The sequence below is a fragment of the Tachyglossus aculeatus genome, chromosome 21 (genome assembly GCF_015852505.1).
Source record: "Tachyglossus aculeatus isolate mTacAcu1 chromosome 21, mTacAcu1.pri, whole genome shotgun sequence".
Lineage (NCBI taxonomy): Eukaryota > Metazoa > Chordata > Mammalia > Monotremata > Tachyglossidae > Tachyglossus > Tachyglossus aculeatus.
This window is the reverse complement of record NC_052086.1, coordinates 70454913-70464928: the sequence shown is the minus strand read 5'-3', so window position 1 is coordinate 70464928 and position 10016 is coordinate 70454913. Positions and strand designations below refer to the sequence as shown.

The following is a 10016-nucleotide window of genomic DNA, read 5'->3' as shown; positions in this document are numbered from 1 at the left end:
GGCCCCTATTGCAGTAATCAGATCTGAGTCTTTGGAACAGATCATATTATCTCCTTGGACATCAATATTCTATCTCTGTAATTGCATTCTCAGTGGAAATGGAAAGGTGGATTATTTTTCTTAAAAGAAACAATCCCCAAATAATATTGTTCTTGGAAAGTTCCCGGCTCAGGCTTCTGCAATTCTGTAAACTTCAATTTTTTTTTTTAAATGATGCTGCCAGGCTCTCCAAATGGGCTCATTAAACAGACTTTTTAAATAATTGGGGGAATTTCTTTGCTGAATTTCATTAACTTCTTGACTGTTTCTGTTACCTGTATCAACATGCCTTTATACTCTTGGAAAAAAAAACCAAAAACAACCTCAGTGAACCTACTGTTTTGAATCATCTTTGTAATATCTCCTCCAGAGAAGCTCCTTGAGGACAAGTGGTTAGTACAGTGCTCATAGTAGATAATTAATAAATGCTATTGATTGATGTTCCCTTTGGAAGCTCTGACCTCCAGCATTTCTAATGCCTATCTACTCTCTGTACCACTATCTCATCTATCCTGCTACTGACTCCTTACCTACTTCTTCCGTGTGGCTTGGAACTCCTCTTCTGCCCCCTCTTCACATCTGACAGTCCACCACTCTCCTCACCTTCGAAGCCACCTAACATCCCAACTCCTCCAAGAGGCCTTCCCTGACTAAGCCCTCATTTTCCCAACCCACCCTCCCGGTGAGTCACCTAAGCACTTAGCTGAATAGCCCTCAAACAATTTGATGTGCAACCTAGTCCCACAACACTTAGGTAAAAGTCATTATATTCTACGTTTTCCCCATTCATAATTTATTGTAATGTCTTTCTCTCCCTACAGACTATAAATCATTTGATTAATGAATTAATTAAGGTATCTGTTAAAGTGCTTACTCTGTGCCAAGCTGTGTTTCAAACACTGGATTAGATACAAGGTTATCGGGTTGGACATAGTCCCTGTCCCACGTGGAGCTCACAGTCTAGGTAGGAGGGAGTAGGATGTAAGTCCCAATTTACAGATGAGGAAACTGAGGCATGGAGAGGTTAAATCACTTGCCAAAGGTCACACAGCAGATAAGTGGCAGAGCTGGGATTAGAACCCAGGTCCTCTGATTCCCAGACCTGTGCTGTTTCCACCAGGCTATTTGGCTTCCTTGTGGACAGGAATAGTATCTACCAGCTCAATTGTATCGTACTTTTCCAAGTGCTTAGTTCAGCCCTCAGTAAATACTACTGATTGATTGCTTGACAATTAGGTTCAAACGCAGCACTGCCACTTGTCTGCTGTGTGAACTTTGGCAAGCGATTTAACTTCTCCATGCCTCAGTTTCCTCAACTGTAACATGCAGATAAAATGCCTGATCTCTCACCCCTTTAGACTGAACCCTATCAATTAATCAGTCATATTTATTGAACACTAACAGTGTGCAGAGCACTGTACTAAGCTCTTGGAAGAGTACAATATAATAACATAACAGAGTTGGTAGACACATTCCCTGCCCACAACGAGCTTACAGTCTTGAGGGAACATGGACTGCATTTACTTTGATTTTGTCTACCCCAGCCTTAGAACAGTGCTTGACATGCAGTCCATACTAGTTATTGTGGTTGTTGTTATTGATTCCTGATTTCTTTGCTTCTTAGAAATGTGGTCAATGTTCATTTTTATGACATCAAAGGGAGAGAAACCTATCCAGAGAGATTTTTCCACCGCTCCTCTCTATCCAAATTGCTACCATGTTAATCCAAGCATTTTTCCTCTCCTGCCTTGATTACAATACCAGCCTCCTTGCTGACCTCCGTGCCTCCTATCTCTCCCCATTCCAGTCCATGCTTCGCTCTGCTGCCCTGATCATTTTTTACAAAAATTTTCAGTTCATGTTTCCCCACTCCTTAAGAACCTCCAGTTTTAAAGCACTCAGTCGCCTTGCCCCCTCTTTTATCACCTTGCTGCTCTTCTACTGCAACCCGGCCTATAAATTTCACTCCTCAGCTGCCAACCTACTCACGGTACCTCAGTCTCGATTATCTCATCACCAACCTCTCACCCACGTCCTGCCACTAGCCTGGAATGCCCTCCCTCTTCATATCTGACAGACAATTACTCTCCCTACCTTCAAAGCTTTATTAAGGCACATCTCCTCCAAGATGCCTTCCCTGACTAAGCTCACCTTTTTTCTCTTCTACTCCCTTCTGCTTTGTCCTGATTTGCTTCCTTTGTTCACCCCCACCCCTCAGCCCCACAGCACTTATATACCTATCCTTTGATTCATTATTTGTATTAATGTCTGTCTCCCCCTTCTAGATGGTAAGCTCATTGTGGGCAGAGAATATGTCTACCAATTCTGTTATTACAGTTATATTGTATTCTCCAAGTGCTTAGTACCATGCTCTGCACACAACAAGTGCACAATAAAAACGATTGATTGATTAAGTTGGTAGTTCACTTCCCTGCTTCCCTGCTCCTTACTGGGCTTTGGTGAGAGAGGAAGAATAATTTTGACCTCAGTGGTATTTTGGAAGAAGGTCACAGGCCTAAAGATAGCACATCTAGAGTAGTGCAGACTGTTGGTAATCCGATTCTCATATCTACCACATCTGTCTACTTTCACACCCCAGAGTTGTTAGACAGACCATCCCAACTAATTGCTCTGTGATTAATCCTCAGGAGAGGAAATTCTACTCTAGAGTAGGGCAGACAGTAGAACAGAGCTGCATTCAACCGTGGTTGGACTTGGTGGGTTCCATGATAACGGCTTGCCTTTGGGAAATCATGAATTGTGAGGCTTCAGAATGGATTAGCCCTGCTTCCAATCATACATATGGGCAAAATAGAAAACCTGAGCTTCTGAACTTCCTAGTACTCTGAGGGACGTGGTGTGATTATGAATCTCTGAGTGTGTGATGTTGGAATGATTTCTAAGCTCTTAATACCAGCCATCAAAATGAGCATCATGATGGACGTGGGTAAATGCAGTTAACAGACTAATATCAGCTTACCCGGGTGAAGTGAAAACCCAGAAACCGGGAGGCGGAAATGGGCTTTCTGAAAATGTAAGATTTTCCAGAGGCTAATGTAAATCAACCCAAGAGCCAATCTACCTGGATATTTTAGACTCTACCTTGGCAGAGAGGAGCTGTGGAGCTGAGCAAGTTGGTTTACAAACACTATGTAATGATGGTATTTAATAGTGATGATATTTGTAAAGCGCTTACTATGTGTCAAGCACCATTCTAAGCAGATGGATACAAGCTTATCAGGTTGAATACAGTCCCTGTCCCACATGGGGCTCACAGTTTTAATCTCCATTTTATACTCGAGGCACGGAGAAGTCAGGTGACTTGTTCAAGGTCACACAACAGACATGAGGCAGAGTTCGGATTAGAACCCAGGTCCTTCTGGCTCCCAGGCCTGTGTTCTAACCACCAGGCCATGTTGCTTCAAGGTCTAGTTAGCTGGTGGGGTATTGTATTTTTTAGAGTTTTGGAGGAAACAGATATTTCGTTGAGCAGGACACCTCCCTTTCTTCCTGTTTGCAGGGAGGTTGCCGATTTTCAAGGCATGTAAAAAGTCCTTGGATATCATTATGGTGAAGGTATATCAAAGATCTTGGTTGAGGTTAAGGTAAAGGGGGAACGGCCAGTTTACAGGACTTCCACAGACTAGGAAGCATGTCTGGGTTGATGCAAACTCAGCCTGGAAGGAGGGTGTGACTTGAAGAGATTGGATGCGGCTGGGGATGTGGGAAAACAAAGCCACTTAATAATAATAATGGCATTTATTAAGTGCTTCCTATGTGCAAAGCACTGTTCTAAGCACTGGGGAGGTTACAAGGTGATCAGGTTGTCCCACGGGGGGCTCACAGTCTTAATCGCCGTTTTACAGATGAGGTAACTGAGGCACAGAGAAGTTAAGTGATTTGCCCAAAGTCACACAGCTGACAACTGGTGGAGCTGGGATTTGAACCCCTGAACTCTGACTCCAAATAATAATAATAATAATAATGGCATTTATTAAGCACTTATTATGTGCAAAGCACTGTTCTAAGTGCTTGGGAGATTACAATGTGATCAGGTTGTCCCACGGGGGGCCCACTGTCTTAATCCCCATTTTACAGATGTGGTAACTGAGGCACAGAGAAGTGAAGTGACTTGCCCAAAGTCACACAGCTGACAATTGGCAGAGCTGGGATTTGAACCCCTGACCTCTGACTCCAAAGCCCAGGCTCTTTCCACTGAGCCACGCTGCTTCACTTGATGGGAGCCAGCTCTAACTCCAAAGGTGCAGAGGGGGTTGATACCCTCATCCCAAATTTACAGCTGTGGGGGGTCTGTTTTGTGACCTTGGGTAAGTCATTTCACTTCTCTGTGCCTCAGTTACCTCATCTGTAAAATGGGGATTGAGACTCTGAAGCCCACATGGGACAGGGACTGTGTTCAACCCAGTTTGCATCTATCCACCCCAGTGCTAAGTACAGTGCTTGGCATATAGTAAGGGCTTAACAGATACCACAATTATCATTATTATTATTATTTATTGAGCCCTTATTATGTACAAAATACTGTACTAAGCGTTTGGGAGAATACCATTAAACTAAGGGAATGTATCCCCCTCTAGACTGTAAGCTCAATATGGGCAGGGAATGTATCTGTTATTTGTTATACTGTACTTTCCCAAGCATTTAGTACAGTGCATTGCACACAGTAAGCATGATGGCCTAGTGAAAACAGCATGAGCCCGGGAGTCAGAAGGTCATGGGTTCTAATCCTAGCTCTGCCACTTGTCATTCATTCATTCATTCATTCATGGAGATTAAGACTGTGAGCCCTTTGTGGAACAGGGACTGTGTCCCACCTGATATTATTGTATCTATCCCAGCAGTTAGAACAATGCCTGGAACAGATAAGTGTTTCATAGTACCATTATTATTATTATTAATAATAATAATTAATGATACTTGTTACAGACCTACTATGTGTAGAACTGTCTACTAAGTGCTTAGGGTAGCCAAAAATATGAAGGAGGAAAAGATACCATCCCTGCCCTCAGAGGACTTACTCTGTAATGCTAGCGACGGATCTATAGACGTTTTTTAGGAATAGTGAGGGCAGTAAGAAGAACAAGAAAAAACAAGAAAAATGGGTGTTAGCATGACTATTTCAAGAACTGAATCAATAACAATGTACAGTTGGATGAGTAATTGTACAATTAAATGAATTTCTGTACAACTGAAGTACAATCGAATGCACAATCACTACTCCATGATTTAAACATACATGCTATGTATTATGTATTAAATAGTAGAAGCTTTATTGCACACCCACTCAGTATGGCTTATTCATTCATTCAATCATATTTATTGAACGCTTACTGTGTGCACAGCACTGTACTAAGCGCTTGGGAAGTACAAGTTGGCAACATATAGAGACGGTCCCTACCCAACAAGAGGCTCACAGTCTAGAAGTCACCTTGTAACCTTCCCAGCGCTTAGAACAGTGCTTTGCACATAGTAAGCACTTAATAAATGCCATTATTATTATTATTATTATTAGAAGGGGGAGACAGACAACAAAACAAAACATGTGGACAGGTGTCAAGTCGTCAGAACAAAGAGAATTAAAGCTAAATGCCCATCATTAACAAAATAAATAGAATAGTAAATATGTACAAGTAAAATAAACAGAGTAATAAATCTGTACAAACATATATACAGGTACTTATTGCACTGGGCACCTGGGAAGTAAAGAATAAAGAAATGACACGCTTTTATCTCTTAATGGTGGGAGATAAGCATAAAGATATGTCGTCTTCAGGATACTGGGAATTCACTGGGGAAGATTCCTTGGAAAAGTGGGATTTTAGGACGATTATGAAGACTGGGGGAGCTGGGTCTGGAAGATTTGAATGAGGATGGGTATCTATGGTGGGTGAATGGCACAGCCTGTGTTTGGAGGCAGAAAAGCCAAGTGAAAGATACAAATATGAGATTGCTTGGAAGAAGCAGCATGGCGTAATGAAAAGAGCATTGGCTTGTGAGTCAGAGGACTTGTGTTTTAATCCTGGCTCTGCCACTTACCTGCTGTGTGACCTTGAACAAGTCACTTAACTTCTCCGTTCCTCAGTTTCCTCTTCTGTAAAAGGGGGATTCAATGCTTATTCTCTCTCACCCTTAGATGGTGAGCTCCATGTGGGACAGAGAATGTATCCAACCTGATTCTCTTGTATCTACACCAGGGGTAAGTACAGTCTTGTCTTATGCCGTCAAGTACTTTCCGACCCATAGCGACACCACAGACACATCTCTCCCAGAGCGCCCCGCTCTCCATCTGCAATCGATCTGTAGTTTATCCGTAGAGTTTTCTTGGTAAAAATACGGAAGTGGTTTACCATTGCCGCCTTCTGCGTGGTAAACTCGAGTCTCCACCCTCGATTCTCTCCCATGCCGCTGATGCACGGCACGGGTGAGTTTTGAATTGTAGCTGATTGCCTTCCACTCGTTAGCCACTGCCCAAGCTAGGAATGGAATGGGTAGGCCTCTGCTTGACTCTCCCTCCCATAGCCGAGACTGGTAAAGTACTGGAAACTCTCCAGTTACGACCCAGAGAAGGGGTAAGTACAGTGCTTGGCACATAGTAAGCACTTAACAAGTATCTCTATTATTATCATTATTGTTATTGTTATTATTACCTAAGATGGGGAGATCTGGAGAGTGTCATTGTGAGGTCTTTCCAGTCCATGAGCCCTTCTCAAATCCACTCCCTGCCATTCTCCCTTCTCATCCCCACACTCAAGGTGAATGGAAGGGAGTGTATGATGCTCAGAGAGGTTATGGCTTGCTCCTGGTCACACACAGCGACAGCGGTAGAATCTTGCTGAAGGCAATAGAATTTAACCAGTTGAGCTTGCTCTCTGTTAAACTGTGTAAGGCGGACAACTGAGGGAGGAAATTGAAGACTGCCAACTTCAGTAATCGAAGGGGAAAATAAGCGTCAGTGTAAAATATTTATCTGTTTATCTCTTCATCTTGATTGCTGGGTAAGGGAAGCCAAAAAGCCCGACTGAAAGAGGTTATTTCAGTCCACAATGGGATCATATAAATAACTGTTATTAAAGTTCATGCTTGCTCCTTTGGGGTGAAACACTACTCCCTTGGCTTTTACACCACAACAATAAACACTCAGCTGAAAGTGATAGCTGCATTTCTCCAAAGCCAGGGAAGAAAGCTGGGCTAGGATGCAAGCTCTGTTTAAGTAATTGATGCCCCCTTGTCCTTCCTTCCTGACCAAAGTCCACCCTGTAGGTGTCTTTAGTTCTTGGATGTAACAAGAGTCCCAGTAATCACCAAGAATCTCACCGCTGATTTCCTATCCACATCCTGTCTCTGGCCTGAAATGCCCTCCCTCTTCATATCACCATCAGTCAGCCAATCATTCTCCCCACCTGCAAAATCTCCTCTGAGAGGCCTTCCCTGACTAAGCCCTCATTTTCTTTTCTCCCACTCCTCTCTGTGTTGCCCTTCATTCATTCATTCATTCAATCATATTTATTGAGTGCTTACTATGTGCAGAGCACTGTACTAAATGCTTGGGAAGTACAAGTTGGCAACATATAGAGACAGTCCCTTTCCAAAAATGGGCTCACAGTCTAGAAGGGGGAGACAGAGAACAAAACAAAATGTATTAACAAAATAAAATAATAGAATAAATATGTACAAGTTAAAGAAATAAATAGAGTAATAAATGCGTACAAACATATATACACATATGCAGGTGCTGTGGGGAAGGGAAGGGAAGGAGGTAAGGCGGGGAGGATGGATTTGCTCCCTTTATTCACCCCTCCCTCAGCCCCACAGCCTGTATGGACATATCCGTAAATTATTCATTTATATGAAAGTCTGCCTCTCCCTCTAGACTTGTAAACCCATTGTGGGCAGAGAAAATGCCTACCAACTCTGTTATATTGTTCTCTCATTCATTCATTCAGTCTTATTTATTGAGCATTTACTGTGTGCAAAGCATTCCTCTTCCTCCCTTCAAGGCCCTACTGAGAGTTCACCTCCTCCAGGAGGCCTTCCCACACTGAGCCCCCTCCTTCCTCTTCCCCTTCTCCCCCTCTCCCATCCCCCCTGGCCTTAACCTCCTTCCCCTCCCCACAGCACCGGAATATATATATATATATATATATATTATATATATATATATATAAATATGTTTGTACATATTTATTACTCTATTTATTTATTTTACTTGTACATATTTATTCTATTGATTTTATTTGGTTTATATGTTTTGTTTTGTTGTCCATCACCCCCTTCTAGACTGTGAGCCCGCTGTTGGGTAGGGACCGTCTCTATATGTTGTAAATTTGTACTTCCCAAGCGCTTAGTACAGTGCTCTGCACACAAGCGCTCAATAAATACGATTGAATGAATGAATGAATGAATTTTACTAAGCGCTCCTCAAAGTGCTCCAATCAATCATATTTATTGAGCGCTTACTGTGTGCAGAGCACTGTACTAAGTGCTTGGGAAGTACAAGTTGGCAACATATAGAGACGGTCCCCACCCAACAGTGGGCTGTCTTCTCTAATCCTGGCTCCACACTAATTGTAGCTATAATCCTGCGTGACCCTGGGCAAGTCACTTCTCTGTTTCTGTTACCTCATCTGTAAAGTGGGGATTAAGACTGTAAGCCCCATGTTGGACACGGACTGCGTCCCAACTGATTAGTTTTCATCTACCCCTGCACTTAGTACAGTACCTGGCATATAGTGATTTCTTAACAAATACAATAAAAAATAAAAATAGTGGGTTTGCAACTTTGTAAAGGCTAAACTAGGTGCTAGCAGTGATTGTGACTTGGTGATGTGGCTAGTGTCTCTGGAGTCACATCCTTTGAGTAGAAACAGGTCTTATTTGTCCCCTGTAAGCCTGGTGTGGGCAGGGATTGTCTCTTTTTATTGCTGATTTGTACTTTCCAAGTGCTTAGTACAGTACTTTGCACTCAGAAAATGCTCAATAAATATGAGCGTCTATTATGCGCAGAACACTATACTAAGCACTCGGAGAGTACAATATAATAATAAAACAGACTTGGTAGACAGGTTCTTTGCCCATAATAATAATGATGGAATTTATTAAGCATTTACTATGTGCAAAGCACTGTTCTAAACGCTGGGGTAGATACAAGGTGATCAGGTTGTCCCACGGGGGGCTCACAGTCTTCATCCCCATTTTACAGATGAGGAAACTGAGGCCCAGAGAAGTGAAGCAACTTGCCCAAAGTCCCACAGCTGACAATTGGCAGAGCTGGGATTTGAACCCATGACCTCTGACTCCAAAGCCCGGGCTCTTTCCTCTGAGCCACGCTGCTGCCCTAATGAGAAGCATAATGAGTTTACAGTCTAGAGGGGGAGACGGACATTAATGCAAATAAAAAATTAGGGATGTGTACATAAGGGACTCAAGGCGGGGTGAATAAAAGGTGCAAATTAAAGTGCCAGGGCAACACAGAAGGGAGTGGGAGAAGTGGAAATGAGGGCCTAGTCGGGGAGCTCATCTCCTCCAGGAGGCCTTCCCAGACTGAGCCCCCTTTTTCCTCTCCTCCTCCCCATCCCCCCACCCTACCTCCTTCCCCTCCCCACAGCACCTGTACATATGTTTGTACAGATTTATTATTCTATTGATTTTACTTGTACATACTTACTATTCTATCTATTTTATTTTGTTAATACGTTTTGTTTTGTTGTCTGTCTCCCCCTTCTAGACTGTGAGCCCGCTGTTGGGTAGGGACCGTCTCTGGATGTTGCCGACTTGGACTTCCCAAGCGCTTAGTACAGTGCTCTGCACACAGTATGTGCTCAGCAAATATGAATGAATGAATGAATGAAGGCCTCTTGAAGGAGATGCATTTTGAATAAGGCTTTGAAGGTGGAGAGAGTGGTGGCTGCTCTAGCCTCTGCTTGTCACATCCCCACAGCTGTTATTTCAGCTTTTGG

General features: G+C 43.0%; 1 non-coding gene across 1 annotated transcript; it reads right to left on the bottom strand.

Moving 5' to 3' along the window:
• Nucleotides 1-6491: 6491 nt before the first annotated feature.
• On the bottom strand, nucleotides 6492-6629 carry LOC119943031. Its single transcript, XR_005455517.1, has one exon. It is a non-coding gene; the product is annotated as a small nucleolar RNA SNORA7 (small nucleolar RNA).
• Nucleotides 6630-10016: the final 3387 nt, after the last annotated feature.